This window comes from Sapajus apella, unplaced genomic scaffold (genome assembly GCF_009761245.1).
Source record: "Sapajus apella isolate SASKATOON/1434 unplaced genomic scaffold, GSC_monkey_1.0 scaffold31, whole genome shotgun sequence".
NCBI lineage: Eukaryota > Metazoa > Chordata > Mammalia > Primates > Cebidae > Sapajus > Sapajus apella.
In genome coordinates, this window is record NW_022436971.1 from 4,965,438 (window position 1) to 4,981,708 (window position 16,271).

Here is a 16,271-nt window from a genome sequence, read left to right on the forward strand (position 1 = left end):
TTATCACACAGCCTCATTACAGCACCCCCCTTCCTTTCTGTCTGACCACCTGCTTGCTGGCTGAAGGCATGTATTGTAATTGTGAAGAACCTCAGTCCTCTCTTCCAAGTCTCCATTCCCAGACCATTGCGTAGCCTGAGCCTTCACACCCATTCTTCAGGGAGAGTGAGGACTTTGAACACAAGCCAGAGGGTAACTGGAAACCCCTTTACTCTTGTGATTCGCAGATTCACCCCCTGAGGACCTGCAAATTCTAACTTGTTATTGTACTCATTCGCTAAAAGCCAAATAAAGAACATGCACCTGAAAAACACTGAACCTTGTATGGTACTTGGAGTTCCAGGGTGTGAAACTGGAGGTTAATCCTATACTCCTGCACTGGAGAGAGAGCTGAGGAACTGAGGAGCAGCCTTCCAAAGCACACAGCTGGCCCTGGATTCCTTCCCAGCTCTGCTGGAGAAGGAAGGGTGGGTCACCCCACAAGGGCCAGGCAGCCAACACCTCCCTAGGCCAGGGGTCCAGCCAGAGGAATCCCACAGCCCAAGGTCCCTTCAGTCCTGAGGCCTGGCACGCAGTCAAGGCAAGGGTGCTGCTACCACCTGGAGCCACCACCCATCCGCAGCTGGTGGTGGCACTTTAAGCCTCTCCAGGGGGCATGACTTGTGACTTTGGTGACTATGCCAATAACCAAAGAGCTGTTTAAGTGATCAGTGATCCAGGTATTTATTGCTGTTCAACAAGCCACACCCCAGCCTGATAGTAGTTAATGATGATCATTTGTTATCATTATTCCTCATGTTTCCAGGGGTTGGCTGGGCTCAGCTAGCAGGTTCTCATTCAGGTCCCTCAAGCAGTTGGTCAGGCACTGGCTGGAGCAACAGACATACTGGAGGCTTCCTTATTCACAGGTCTAGCCATGGAGAAGACAGAGACCCCGCACTGTGGCTGCTGGCCTGAGGACCTCCAACATGGCCTCTCTTCATGGCATGGGCTTCCTCACTTTGGTCTTTATTAAGGTTCTTCTCAGTGACAGGAGATACAAGAGGTTTAAACAGAGAGGTTTAGGCCATGGTATCCACTTCTCACTAATCCACCCTCACTCGGGAGATGGTGCGCCCAAATCAAGAGAAGCCGAAGAAGCCCACAGGAGCCAGCACAAGCCAGGCAATGTGGACAAAGAGGCCGAGATGAGTCAATGTCAGCACAGTGGAAGGTGATCCACCAAGAAAACGCACTGGGAATGGATCATAAACGTCACACCACTGGCACTGGCTCTGGTGCCGTCATTCTTCCCATGGCTGTTAGCAAGTGGTTTGTTTTGTTTGTGTTTGTTTTCTTCCGCCTTAAAGTCAGACTGCAGTGAGTAAAGCAGGTGATGACAGAAGTGTTTGGACCCCAGAATAGGAGTGGAGGAAAAAAATCTAGGATGAACTTCTCTCTCTCCACCTTTAATCATTTATTCTTCCCATCAGGTCTTGAAGTTGATCCCACCCTCATCCCTGAGGGCAGCTGAACAGACCAGAGCTGGTATCTGGGATGCAGGGAACAGAGCTAGCACGGAAGGGAGGGAAGACTCTGGCTGAGGTATAGGAGAATGATACAGCTGGGGGAATCCAAGCCAAACCCTTAGACAGTCTTGAGTCACTCAAACATGGTAAAGCCAACTTGTAGGCAGAGCCCAACGCATATGAGTTGACCAGGAAGTGAGAAACAAGCCCAGGGTTAGTGAAGGGCTGGAACTGGAATTAAACAAGGGCTTCATCATGAGCAAGGTAAGGAGGGTGTAGATGGCTTGGCTTTGCCTTTATGGGACTTTAGCTCACGTGGTGTTTGGATGAGTCAGACTACAAAACAGCCTGATCTCTGCTTCAATAATAACAAGAAGAGTAAAGGTTCGTTGAGCTCCCACGTGAGGCAGGCACTCCACTGACACTTTCTGTACATATTTCCTTTCATCCTCTTAACAACTCTGGGAGGGGTTATTATTCTTATTCTATAGCTGAGGAAACTGAGGCTCAGAGAGGGGAGAATATCTGTTCAGAGATCAAGGATTCAGTGGTAGATCCAAGATTATGACCCTCAGCAGCCTAGCCCTGCCTGAGCAGCGGCTGCCACCTGGCCCACTTCATGGAATGCCAACAATGAGCCTGTGATGTTGGTGTCTTCCCGCCTTTTCTCCCAATGAGAACATAGAAGATAAATGACTTGTTTGGTAAGCTGGTAAGTGGCAGAGTAGGGATTTGAACCCATTTTAACTCCCCAGTCCAAGTTCTTTTCACTGCTTCAAAGGCTCTTATTTGGGGCTGGGGGTGGCGCACTGAGATATGGAATTAAGGAAGAAAACAATGTCAAACAGAGCTCAGCATCATCCCAGAAAAAGGAAGAAAGCAGATTGTCAACAGAGGTGAAGGCCGGGGCAGGGAGCAATGCTAACCATATGCCATCTCCTATTTTAGACTTAAAAAAAAGAAAATCGCCCATCAGTTTTAAAAAATTACCTGTCCTGAATGGCTGAAGGTGCAGGCACTCGGAGCTAGACACCTGCTTCCCTCACAGTCTGCTTCCAAACTGCTATCTAGCCTGGCGCATGTCTCCTGGTCCTAGGACATCTGAAAGGAACCTTCCTAGCTGGGTCCAAAGAAAACATTCATTTTGATTACAGAAAGAGGCGCATCTGCTAGCCTGGATTTGTGGGAGAGCCCATAATCTCTGCATTTTACCTCCTATTAGCCTTCTTCTCCAGGAAAGAAATGTCCTGCTCTTTAAAGTTGAGGCCATAAAATTTTGACAGCTCGCTTGCAAACAGAGCCGATTCTGGAACATGAAACAGTCCTTCAGATAAAATATACAACTCAGGTGTGGGAGTGAGAAGGCCGGGGTCTTAAAACTGAATCAGTTGTTAGTTACATTTTGTTTTATGGATCTAGCTGGGCAGTTCCCTACTGTACAGCATCACTAATTCCAACATTTTGGACATATTTCCCATTAGACCTTTATTTGAAATTTTATGCTTCCCCTCATAAAAACCTTCAGCAGATTAATGTGCTTGGGATGTTTATTTATAAGTCCAGCTGGTCTCCCTTCGAGTTGTTTTTATTATTGGGTTGCCTGAGCGTGCCCTTTGAGCAGGAGCAAAAGGGTGGGACTGCAACCCAGCAGCCGGCATTATCTCAAAGAGATGCAGAAACACACGATTGGGGTGGGGTGGGGGACAATGGAGGACATGAGTTGGCCGCTGAGGTTTGCCATGCAATGAGGCACTTGGTGGCTCCCTTTTGCTGGTTGCCATCATATGCATCAGGAGCAGGCATGTGTGGGTGGCAGGTACAGAGGGGATCTCAGCCGGCTTTCCTGGTCTCCCAGGAGGGCCTGCCTTGTAAACCTTTCCTTTCAGGAGCCATCAGGACTGGCTTGACTCTGTTCCAAGAGGAGCTCTTCTCCTTTAAGCTGGGAAAGAGAATCAAATTCTGATCAAGATTGCCAGTACTACTCTAACCTTGGATGCAAAATCATTGTTTCTTTAACAAGAGACAGGATAATCAAATGTCTTGTAAATTTCTAAATTTGTACCATTCTTTCCTCTATCCCCCTGCTTCATTATTTTTGCACTAAAAAGGAAGAATACCATTAAAATGTTTAAAACCAGGTGTGTGTTGGGGGAGGGGGTGGATTTTACTTAGGTTCACCAGACTGCATGTTTTTATTGCACATTTGGCTTTTTAGGTCTCTTGCCTTATAGGAAAACTCTTTTGAAACATCACTGATGAATATTCCTCCAGCTTCTGTTGTCTTTTCCCAGGACTGGAGGTATCCCTGCTCTTTGATGATTGGGAAGTTCTGCTTTTTATTGGCAATAGATCAGCCTCTCTCCAAGTTTCCTATCAGTCCTACCGCTGTCTTCTGGGGCCACATATTCTACTTCCTCTCCTTCTTCCCCAGGAGAAATCCAAGGACCATGACTAGTCCCCCCAAAATCATCCTTTCCCCAGGCAATATGTCCTGGTACCTTCCCATCCTCTGAGTGTGAACCCAGATGAGTGTTTGCCAAATTAAATCTTTTTCTTCCTCCATTAAGCAGTTATGCACTCTTGGCAAAAACTGTCTTTGAACTCATGATTCTGGGCTTCGGGGAGAAATTTTTTTTATCAGTCAAATGTCCTTCAATTACAGACACTATCCAAAGCAGAAGATATTGAACCCAAAGAAAGAAGGGGAGAAATCTTCCTAACAACTGGCAAGAGATTGATATTTATCTGGCTCTTAGTCTCGAAGATGTTTGGTGATGTCCAATAGCATAAAAAAATACAATACAGGGATTAAATATTAAATATATGTGGTATTTGGAAGGACAAATGCCCAGTCCCCACTGCCTTATATTCTCTGTGAGCCCTTTGCTTCTAGCTAGTCATCAGTACTCAACAGCCCTCTGAGTGTTTGGAAACTCTGGCCAGCCCCTAAAATGCCAGAGGCTACAAGAAAGCAAGGGTAAAAGCAAGTATGGTCATGGTGTCCAGTCATTTAGGGGAAAAGCTGTACAGTTGGTACAAATGACCTCTTGAAAATACTAATGATATTAACAAAAGATGTAGCCCTGGGACCTTAAACTTTCTGTCATAACTGTGGCAAGACAGAAAGCCCTGGGGTGTTGGGAAGAACCCGTCCATCAAGCAGCTGGGACCTGGCGTATGCTACACTTTTGAATTAAGCTGGTCAAGGCAGTGCTGCATTCCTGAAGAGGTGTTCTGATTTACACACAGCCTCACTTCTGTTGGGCCCCACCTACCTGGATAAGCTCCTGGGTCCAAGTCCTTTGTTTCCCCCAAACTGACCAAGCTTACAGATGACAGCAGCTTAGGAGAGAGGAGGCCTTCGGTAAGAAAAGTCTGAGAGCGAAGCTGGGCTATTTCCTATGCTCATCACCAAGATGAGCACTCAGAGAGGTGAGAACTCCCACCAGTGAGGGCTTGGGATGGACAGGGAAGACTGCCAGAAGAAGAAAAGGATGAGTAAGGAGGAAAGTTGAAGAGGCAGTGCTTGGGGAGCAGAAAAGTGGGAAGACTCTACTCATCAGTTCACAGCATATTTGCAGATGGGGAAAAGCATGGGTCCTTTGTGTAAAACGTCTGACTCAGAAAAAGATTTGGAACATGCAAACGTCTGTCCTGTACATGGCTAGGTTAGTCTCCATGACACAGGACTCTAATCTGTGCCATCCCCTCTGAACGACCAAAGTCTGTTTTGGTCCTTCCCACCCTGCACCAGGGTTCATATCTTGCCCTCCCTGCACAGGATGGCACCTTGGAATTCTTGGCTTTGATTTCAAGTGAAATGAATCCTGGGAGGCTGCTTCTTCTAGCTGGTACAGCCCAAGAACTGGGTCCCTTCCTTACAAAAAGGAACAGAACTACAGTTCTGTAGTTCTGTGCTGGGGAGCCCTGACCAAAGTGGTCTCCACCAAATTCAGATGATTCATCCAACTCACAGGAAGAGAGATGTATAAGTAGGGAGGAGAAATTAAGATCTTAACTGCTGGCCCTTCATACACAAGCCTTTTTTCTAGAATTGCTTCTGACTGGTGGTATTTCTTCTGAGAGACAACTTAGGACAGAATTTGATTTTTTTGTGATAAAGATTTCATCATCTGAATGTAAGGACTTTTATTATCTTCCACCTGACCCTGAACCACAAACTGCTGAGCAGGAACAGGCTTTTACAGACCATCAAATCCTTCCCCTGCCACTGGGCAAATCGAGGGCCCAACGAACATTCCCAAATATGTGAGAGCCTTTTCCAAAAGTGGGATTTATAGAATGAGAGACGTCTTCAAGGAGAGGTGCCAGGGTTCTCACTCTCTCCCAAGCCTCAAACCCTGCCACGTGTCAACGGAAACATCTCATCCAGCTTTCTGCGTGTAAGTCCACTCAGTGAAGGCAGAGAGGGTTCCCAAGGTTCCCATGAGGAAGTCACACACATGCGTGTGCACACACATGCACACACACACACACGCACACACACACACACTCATGCTCAGCTCAGTGTGTCCTAAGATCAATGGCATTCCCTCAACTTACTTTCAGGGAATTCATTCATTTGCTGAGCAAAGGTAGTTGATGTGTCTCGGTTATGAGAAAGATGCCAAATGAAAAAAAGCCAAACATCCTCCCACAAAAGATTCCTGTAGCCAATACAGAATCTCCGTGAGTAATGTGGATTTGTATGGAGTGAGGAGGGGTAAAGATATGGGGGGCAGGGTGGCAACATGGCATGAAGACTCGTGGAAAGCAGGCTCCATACAGACCTCGGGACTGTATATGTTCTGTATAACACACCCAGGCCAAGCTCTAGGACTCCCACAACCTTGTGGACAACAGGCTGGTGCCACAAGACCAGGAGGAAGGGAAAGGACAAACCTGTCTTGGGTTCTGGAAGGAGTGGCTGCAGCCCTTGGAAGTGGCCTGGAAATACCCTGTGGGGTCCGGATGCTGCCCATCTTGATGTCTCTCTCCTCCAAGGGGGGGCAACTAACAGCTTTGGGCTTTTGTCCCATGCGATGCAGCCCATTGTGGTGCTATTCTCTAAGAAGAGCCTTCTCATCCCTGATTCAAGCTCCCCAAACCTCAGACTCCTAGGCCTGTTCTCATGACCTTGTCTGTACCCAGCACATTTGTGTTCTGATTTCACATAGTCAACTTTCTAAAAAACAGGTTATGGCCTTAATGAGACTGGAGGTTTTGTTTGCTTGCTTTTTTCCCATTATATTGTCCCTTTAACATGTACGGGCCGTTAGATTTATCATTCCTTCCCATCCAGACAGACATATTTGAAATGTTCTGTAATCTATGCAGAACAATTAATGGAATATAAGGATGCGTGTCAGTCTCAGAGGATGTTTGGGGTATCCAATGGGATTACACATGTTGGGCATGCTGAAAATGTAGACACCATTTTTCCCACCAGGCCTGCGAGCTGGACCACCATGGGCTCTCTTTCCTGCCACAAAGTTCTGCCTGGACTCCAAGTCCTGTTCACAGATGGTTGACCAGAGGAAGTACCACCAAGTTCTGTGAGGTCTTGGGAAAACTGCTATACCTCACCAGGGCCGACTCCTCTCTGAACCCAAGGAGGGATTCCAGAGCTTCCAAAAGATGGGACAACTCTGAGTTCCCTTCCAGATGCTTATTCTACAAAGCACTGGTCCTGTTTGGTCCATTGATTCCCAGAGGAGGACAAGGGATCCTGGAGTTTTCGGGTATAGCTGGCCAGACCTTTCAGGTGGGTGCGACTAGACCTGAGTAGGATATACAATGTTCACACATGTGAAACAGTCACCAGGCAGCAATAAGGACCAATAGCACCTCCCTTGCAGGTTCTGGGTTGCAAAAGGTGAAGGGAACTCCGTGAATTCTCTAGTTCACATTTCACTTTAGATTAGAAGAAAAACCGCAGAAAAATAAACCGTGTCAATCAGCCCTGCTGTGTAAACAAGTGGTCGATGATAAGTCATGAGACAGTTCGCATTTCTTTATGGAGTGGCCAGCGACAAAGATCCAAAAACAAACCGACTCTTTTACGGTTATTTGGAAAAGGAACAAGGAAAGCATTTGTTTTACCTCTGGGAGCAGCAGCAACCAGCCCCTGGCTCCCCGAACAGCCTCTCTGAGAAACAGGCCTGTGACTCTTCTACTGCCTGGAACTGGCTTGAGAATCCAGCAATAGCCTGCAGTGGGCTGGGATGAGGCCAGGCAAGCCCTGCCCCCTCCCCCCCAACCCCCAGGCTTCCACCGTGTCAGGGGCATGCCTGGGATCTCCTCCTTAAGGTCGTGCTAACCCCTAAGGCACCTTTGTGCAAATTTGAAAAAGACAGCCCTATCTTTAAGATGCAACTCGGAATTGGCAGGAATTGGCAGGAAGAGAGCACCTTTTGCAAATCAGAAAACGATGCCGCTACCTCTAGATCAGTTATCTGCAAACTTTTTCTGCTAAGGTTCAGATAGTAAATACTTTGGGCCTTGGGGACTATAAGGTCTCTTTCACAACTACTCAGCTGTGCCACTGTAGCACAAAAGCTGCTATAGACAACACTTCAATAAATGGGCCTGAATTCCAAAATACTTTTGTATTTACAAAACCAGGTGGTAGACCTGATTTGACTTGTGGGTCACGGTTTGCCAAGCCCAGCTCTGAATAGATGCCTAGCCCCAGGGCTTAGCAAATGGAACACAGGTGAAAACTTGTCCATAGCTCATCCCTTTGAGCAGATGTACTTGTGTACAACCTACACAACTCTACATGGTGGTCCTGTTCCTGGGTCCCCAAGAAGATGGGGGCTTAGGAAGACAAACTCCTTGCACCTGAAATGGACCACCCCTGTGAGTCTCACCATTCTTCATCCCTGCAATTCTCCCTTGCTTCTTGCTCCAATGCCCTCCAGATCTTACGGTTATGTTAATCAGAATGCCAACTCCTATAAACCCTGAGTCCTTTGGCCATTCCACTGAGTAGCCCCAGTGTTTTAAAGCTTAGCTTTAAAAACCAGACTCATTCGAACACAGAGACACAGGGAGGGGAACATCACACACTGAGGCCTGGGGTGTGGGAGGCTAGGGGAGAAAGAGCAGGGGTGGGGGAATTGGGGAGAGATAGCATTAGGAGACATACCTAATGTAGATGACGGGGCCATGGATGCAGCAAACCACTACCACAGCATGTGTGTACCCATGCAACAAACCTGCATGATTTGCACATGTACCCCAGAACTTAAAATATAATAAGTAAATAAATAAATAAATACCAGACTCATTCTATTACTTGAAGAGGTAAAGACAAGATCTGCAAAGACAGGATGTCCAATAGAGCCAAATCACTGGGACTCTCAGATGAGCAAAGCAGCCTGCCTCCTGAAGCCTCTTCTTTGGCCAAATGCCGATTCACCAGTCAATAACTGGTTAGAGTGGAAGATTAAAACCACTGGCAGAAACGAGTTACTTCTGGACATTTTTCACCTTGTTTTCCCCAACCAGTCATCCAATTATAATTAAAATATGGTGGTTGTTTCATGCAAACCATAAACAGCCCACAACCTTGCAATGCAAGCAAAGTCTACAGAAAACCCATTTCTTACAGTACTCAAGAGCAGCAGCAGCAATATTTCGCAGGAACACTAGTATGACTTTAAATGGAATACTCTGTTATATTACTCACCCTTGATTTGACCTTCGTAAATACCAAAACCTTGCCATCCTACATCGTGACATTTAATTCTTCCTGTCATCTAATGAGGCCACATTTTGTTAAAAGGTCGCTTGTCATTTACAACTCTGAAAAAGACATATCATTTTAATGAAGCTCCTAACTCAGACTTAGCAATGAAATTGTGGACAAGATTACAACATGTGCTGGCCTGGAGACAATGGAGGCCCTTGGACTTAGCCAGGCCTCTGTGAGATCGTACTAAAAGAATGAAAAGCAAGAGAGGGAGGCTGGCATTCCTGCAGAAGCCGCAGATTCTGGCTGGTGTCACCCTAAATTCAATTATCCAGAAGAAAGTGTGGATTCATGTTAATATATTTTACAAGGTCATATAATTTATCATCCTTTGTTTTCCTTTATGAATAACAGATTTTTCCCTCAGTTACAAAGTGCATTGGGGGTTGGTTGAATGGAGAGAGTCAAAAAGTCACTTCGTTTTTTGTTTTTCCTGCGCTGAACAGAAGGGCATGCAAATTCTGCTCCCTGAGACAGCCTGGCAAGAGTTCTACAGGCAGAGGTGCTAGGGTAGTGCATGGCAGGCACATGGATTGCAGACGCACCCTTACTTTACACTGGAAGGGGAGAATGAAGCTAATGAAATGGCTATAGACACTAACCATGGTTGGTGAAGACCCCAATCCCTGAGCTGGCTCATGGAACGGGAGGGAACAGCCTTTCTGAGCAGCAACGGGAGCTGGCCAGGCACCTCTCGGAATGCAGCTTAGGTGGGCAGGAACCTGCAGGTAGAAATGAGGATTTAATTGCAAAGATATGAAGCTTTGACTTGCTTAGGGAATGCAAAGTCCTTTCACATAACTCTTTCATGACACACTATTCCATCATCATCTCAGACCCATTTCTCTGGCATAGACCAAAGTTTGTCCCAAAACCTCTGACAGCAATGCTTCCTGCCACACTCCCCCCTCTGTAACATTCATACAGGAAAAGAAATTGCACACTGGTCTCCTTCACACCTCTGAGGTTGGTGTCACCTTCTGTTTTGGTCAGGAAATGGCATGCCATGTTGTAGCTGATGCAAATCTGGCCAAAGTGTCTGCAGAGGCCTTTGGTATAAGAATGTGAAAAACTGCTGGCAGCACTTTTCTTGGATAGAGAGGTTAAAAGGAAGGACAGGGAGCTTCAGGGAAGGGAGGAGACTCTTGTACCCTAGCTGGTGAAGACCTTCTAGGGAAGGAAAGGGAGAGGACTTCAGACAGCCTGATTTCCAGTCTAGTGAGGTTTTCCAGCAGTGACAGATTATCAAAAAATGAATATCTCCCACCTGATCTGGTCTTCTGCAATGTGACATTGACCTTGGTACTCTCTCAAGCCCTTGAATTTAGGAGGGCTCTTGATCAGTTTGACAAGTAGAGCACAATGGAAATGACACAGGACCAGCTCTGCTTCCTACCTTTGGCATGTTGGTTCTTGGGGTGCTCTCTTTCTGGAAAATCAGGCGCCCTGCTGTGAGAAGCCAAAGCTACTTGGAGAGGCCAAGCATAGATGCTCCAGTTGACAGCCCCACTGAGCTCCCACTGATAGCTACAACCAATGGCCAGCAATGTAAACAAGCTCTCATATGCCCAGCTCAGTTGAGCCTTCAGATAACTTCAGTTCCAGTCACCATCTGACTGCACTCACATGAAAGACTCCTATGGGGAACAAGCCAGCTGAGCCTGGTCAACCCACAGACCTTTAAAAGATAATCACAAATAATAAGTTTTAGGGTAGTTTGTTGCATAAAAAGAGGTAACCAAAACAGTGATATTCAAAATATATTATATGATGGGTCACTGACCATGCTGAGGAGCAGTGGGCCTGGAGCAGGGTCCTTAGAGACCTCCTGCTATGTCAGGTATTTCTCCTTTAATTTCTGGATTGTGAAAAAGTCCAACAATTACTGGGGGAGGGGCCAGGGTGGCATAAGAGCACTCAGAGAATTTGGGGCAGCAAGTGTTGCAGTTTTTAACAACAATTACAGACATAATCCTGAGCACCAGCTGGGCATCAACCCTGGCATCCCCCACCCTGCAATTCACACCCACGCTGTTGCTGAACGGCATCAAATATGAGACAGCAACCTACAGCTGATCCCAGGTCAGGACATGTAAGTAGGTGCCACTAAGGCTCCAAGAGGCCTCTGAGAACCCAGCAGTGTCACCTTTTCAGAACCTTTATCATTGCATTTGATTTTTACAGGGGTCCTTAGAGGGCGATGTTACTGGTTCTCATTTGACAGTGGAAAAAATACGAAGTCTAGAGAAATTAAGGAGGAATGGAGGCAATGATTGGGAAATATATAGGTTGGGATACTTTACTTTTAGTTTTGCCTCTGCTGCCACCTCACTTTGAGACCTTAAGTCAGTCCTGTGGATTCCTGGAGCTCCCCCAACTCTAAAATAGGAGAAATAGAAAGATGATTCCCATAGGCACATCTGGCAATCACTATTCTCTGACTGAGTGACTTGCCTGAGGTCACCAGGAAGAGAACAGCAGAATCAGCACATGGTCTCAAGGCAGTTGACTTCATAACCAGAGCTCACATGACTATCCCCACAGCTGCCTGCCTGGGATACCTCCACCTCAATGTGCAAATCCTATCTCTAGTTGCTGAGCAGGAGAATGTTTCTAAGTCCAAGCTCAGAGACGATTTTCTCTGCTTGTGCTTCTGGCCATGGGGCTTCCGTGCAGATTGCCAAAGACTAAATCCTCACCCTCACTCTGTGAGCAGCTTTCAGTCATGCATATGTAGGCGCTAACTATGGGATGAGGAAAGAGGAGGGCTGGGGAGAGAGGAGATGAGGTGGGGAGTTCACTCTGAATTTCAGCCACATCTGCCCAGGCTAGATCTGAATAACTCCTGCAGCCACCACACAGGAAGCCACTAATCAGGGCAGACACTGTCTCATTCAGGGGTTCAGGGCCCCTGTTCTGACCTAGTCCAAAGGCAGCACCGAAAGGTGATGGATCTCTCCTGAGATTGTGTGGTTTCCAGTAAAGCATTCCAGAATGTGAAACCGGCTTCAAAGGAATGTGTATCTGCTCACTCCCTCCCTGGCTGGGAACCAGCCCAGGGCACCTTATTCTTATTAGGCTGGAGATGTCTGGGACACTAAGCTTGAAAAATGCACTGAGGATTCTGACACAGATGGAGAACAGTGTGGCTATGCAGAAAACCCCACTGTTGGCAGCACGAGACTTGCTTTGAAAGATTTTGGGGGCAAGTAATATAATTCCTTTCCATTGGACATTTTCCAGCTTCAAAATGGAAATGAGAATTTTTCTGTCTCATAACCTTCCCATACCTGTGAGGGACAGTGTAGGAGCTGAAGAATCCATTATTTGCTGGAAGGGGCAATGTGTTCCATATCAGCATCAAATATGAGGGAGAATTTCCAGGGAGAGAATGAAGACCGTCCAAAAAGCAATGTCAGAAGAAAGGGGTTTGAAGTGAGATTTGGGCTGGAGAATGTGGAAGGACCAGGTTTGAAGAACCATATATGATTGGATAGGAAAATGGACAAATTTCTAAGAAGGGTATCAACATTCCCTGTTCTTCCATCCTTGAGTGCATGCTTGTGGTGAGAAGAGTGAGAAGGAGGTACACCTTAGCCTTAAAGAACAAGGGAAGTTATTTACCCACAGCTGACATGGGTGTGAACAGGCTCACAGCAGGTGTCCCACCTGAGGATGGTTAATTTTATGTATCAACTTGGCTGGGCCATAGTATACAGATATTTGGTCAAACAATAGTCTAGATGTGATTATGACAGTATTTTTTAGATGTGATTAACTTTTAAATCAGTAGGCCTAGAACAGTGGCCCACATCTATAATCCTAGCACTTTGGAAGGCTGAGGTGGGCAGATTGCTTGAGTCCAGGAGTTGGAGACCACCCTGGGAAATATAGTGATATCCCCACCTCTACAAAAAATATAAAACCTAGCCAGGCGTGGTGGCACACGCCTGTGGTCTCAGCTACTCAGGAGCCTCAAGTGGGAGGACTGGTTGAGCCTGAGAGGCAGAGGCTGCAGTAAGCCAAGATCATGCCACTGCACTCCACCTGTTTCTTTTGAAACAGAGCAAGACCCTGTTTCAAAAGAAAACAAACATTTAAATCAATAGACTTTGAGTAAAGCAAATTACTCTCCATTTGCTCCAGGAAGGACCAAAATGCTCCAGGAAGGACCATTTGCTCCAGGAAGGACCAAAAGGCAGTAGACTACAATGCCCAATCCAATGGACTATGATTGGACTACAATGCCCAATCCAAAGCCCAAGGCCTGCAATGGTCCAGCTCAGACACAGCAAGGGTTGAGGAGCTCACTGCCTCCAGAGGCAGCACTTTCCATTTTGGGGCAGCTCTTGTCATGTGATATGCTTTGCCCCTGCTCCCACCCAAATCTCATCTTGAATTGTAACCCCCATAATCCCCATATGTTGTGGGAGGGACCCAGTGGGAAGTAATTGAATCATGGACGTGTTTTTCCCCATGCTGTTCTTGTGATAGTGAGTGAGTTCTCATGAGATTTGATGGTTTTATAAGCATCTGGCATTTCTCCTGCTGGCACTTTCTCTCTCCTACCACCCTGTGAAGAGGTGCCTTCCACCATGATTGTAGGTTTCCTGAGGCCTCCTCAGCCATGCAGAACTGTGAGTCAATTAAACCTCTTTTCTTTATAAATTACCCAGTCTCAGATATTTCTTCATAGCAGCATGAGAACAAATGAAAATAGTAAGTTGATACTGGGAGTGGGGTGCTGCTATAAGGATACCCAAAAATGTGGAAGCAACTTTGGAACTGGATAGTAGGCAGATGTTGGAACAGTTTGGAGGGCTCAGAAGAAGACAGGAAAATGTGGCAAAGTTTGGAACTTCCTAGAGACTGTTGAATGGCTTTCACCAAAATGCAGATACTGATATGGACAATAAAGTCCAGGCTGAGGTGGTCTCAAATGGAGATGAGAAACTTTTTGGAAACTGGAGTAAAGATTATTCTTGCTATGTTGTAGCAAAGAGACTGGTGGCATTTTGCCCCTTCCCTAGAGATCTGTGGAACTTTAAACTTTAGAGAGATAATTTAGGGTATCTGGTGGAAGAAATTTCTAAGCAGCAAAGCATTCAAGAGGTGTCAGGGCATAGAAGTTTAGAAAATTTGCAGTCTGAGGATGAAGTAGAAAAGAAAAACCCATTTTCTGGGGAAAAAATCAAGCCTGCAGCAGAAATTTGCATAAGTAATGAGGAGCCGAATGCTAATCACCAAGACAATGGGGAAAATATCTCCAGGACATGTCAGAGACCTTCATGGCAGCACCTCTCATCACAGGCCCAGAGGCCTAGAAGGGAAAAATGGTTTTCTGGACTGGATCCAGGGTCCCTGCTGTGAGCTACTCGAGACTTGGTGCCCTGTGTCCCAGTTGCTACAGCCGTGACTAAAAGGGGCTAAGGTACAACTCAGCTCATTGCTTCAGAGGCTGCAAGCCCCAAGCCTTGGTACCCTCCATGTGGTGTTGGTCCTACAGATGCACAGAAGACAAAAATTGAGGTTTGGGAATCTCTGCCTAGATTTCAGAGAATATATGGAAATGTATGGATGTCCAGGCAGAAGTCTACAGCAGGGGTGGAGCCCTCATGGAGACCCTCTGCTAGGGTGGTGTGAAAGGGAAATGTGGGGTTGGAGCCCCCACACAGAGTCCCCTCTGGGGCACTGCCTAGTGGTGGTGTGAGAAGACCGCAACCAACCTCCAGACCCCAGAATGGTAGATCCACTGACAGCTTGCACTGTATGCCTGGAAAAGACACAGACACTCAACATCAGCCTTGAGAGCAGCCAGAAGGGGGGTTGTATCCTGCAAAGCCATAGCGGTGGAGCTGCCCGAAGCCATGGGAACCATCCTCTTACATCACGTTAGATTTGCATCATGAGACATGGAGTCAAAGGAGATCATTCTGGAACTTTAAGCTTTAATGGCTCTCCTATTGGATTTCAGACTTACATGTGGACTGTAGCCCCTTCATTTTGGCCAATTTCTCACATTTGTAATGGGTGTATTTACTCAATGTCTGTACCCCCATTGTATCTAGAAAGTAACTAACTTGTTTTGATTTTACAGGCTCATAGGCAGAAGGGACTTGCTTTGTCTCAGAAAAGACTTTGGACTTTGACTTCTGGGTTAATGCTAGAATGAGTTAAGACTTTGGGGGAATGTTGAGAAGGCATGATTGTGTTTTAAAATGTGAGGACATGAGATTTGGGAGGGGCCAGGGGTGGAATGATATGGCTTGGCTGTGTTCCTACTCAAATCTCATCTTGAATTGTAATCCCCATAATCCCCATGTGTTGACAGAGAGACCTGGTGGGTGGTAATTAAATCATGGGGTGGTTTTCCCCATGCTGTTCTTGTGATAGTGAGTGAGTTCGCATGAGGTCTGGTGATTTTTTAAGCATCTGGCATTTCCTCTGCTGGCGCTCTCTCTCCTGCCACCTTGTGAAGAGGTGCCCTCAGCCATGATTGTAAGTTTCCTGAAGACTCCTCAGCCATGCAGAACTGTGATTCAATTAAACCTCTTTTCTTTATGAATAAACCAGTCCTGGGTATTCCTTTATATCAGTATGAGAATGGACTAACACACCATTGATGTTCTTTAATACACTGAAATCTGAGTTCATCTGACTGGTCCTGGAATTCATGGGCAAATGGGTGCTGAGGTGACTTTCATGCCCACAGAATCCTGGCTACCAGGAGGAAACCATATCAATAGCTTCCTCTTCATACATACCTACAAATGTATCAATATTTACTTTCATTTTAATCTTCCTCTCTTCAATCTCCAAAGAAAATGGCTCCCTCCTCCTTTTCAAAGATATCACAGTACTCTTGACTCATCCTCTTTTCTTCTTCTCCAGAACTTCCGTCACTTGAATTTTCTTTATTCTCCCTTCATACCTGTCCACCTGGCTAACTCTGGCTCTTCACCCAAGGCTCAGATTCCTATAGGAAGCCTTCCATGAACTCTAGGGCC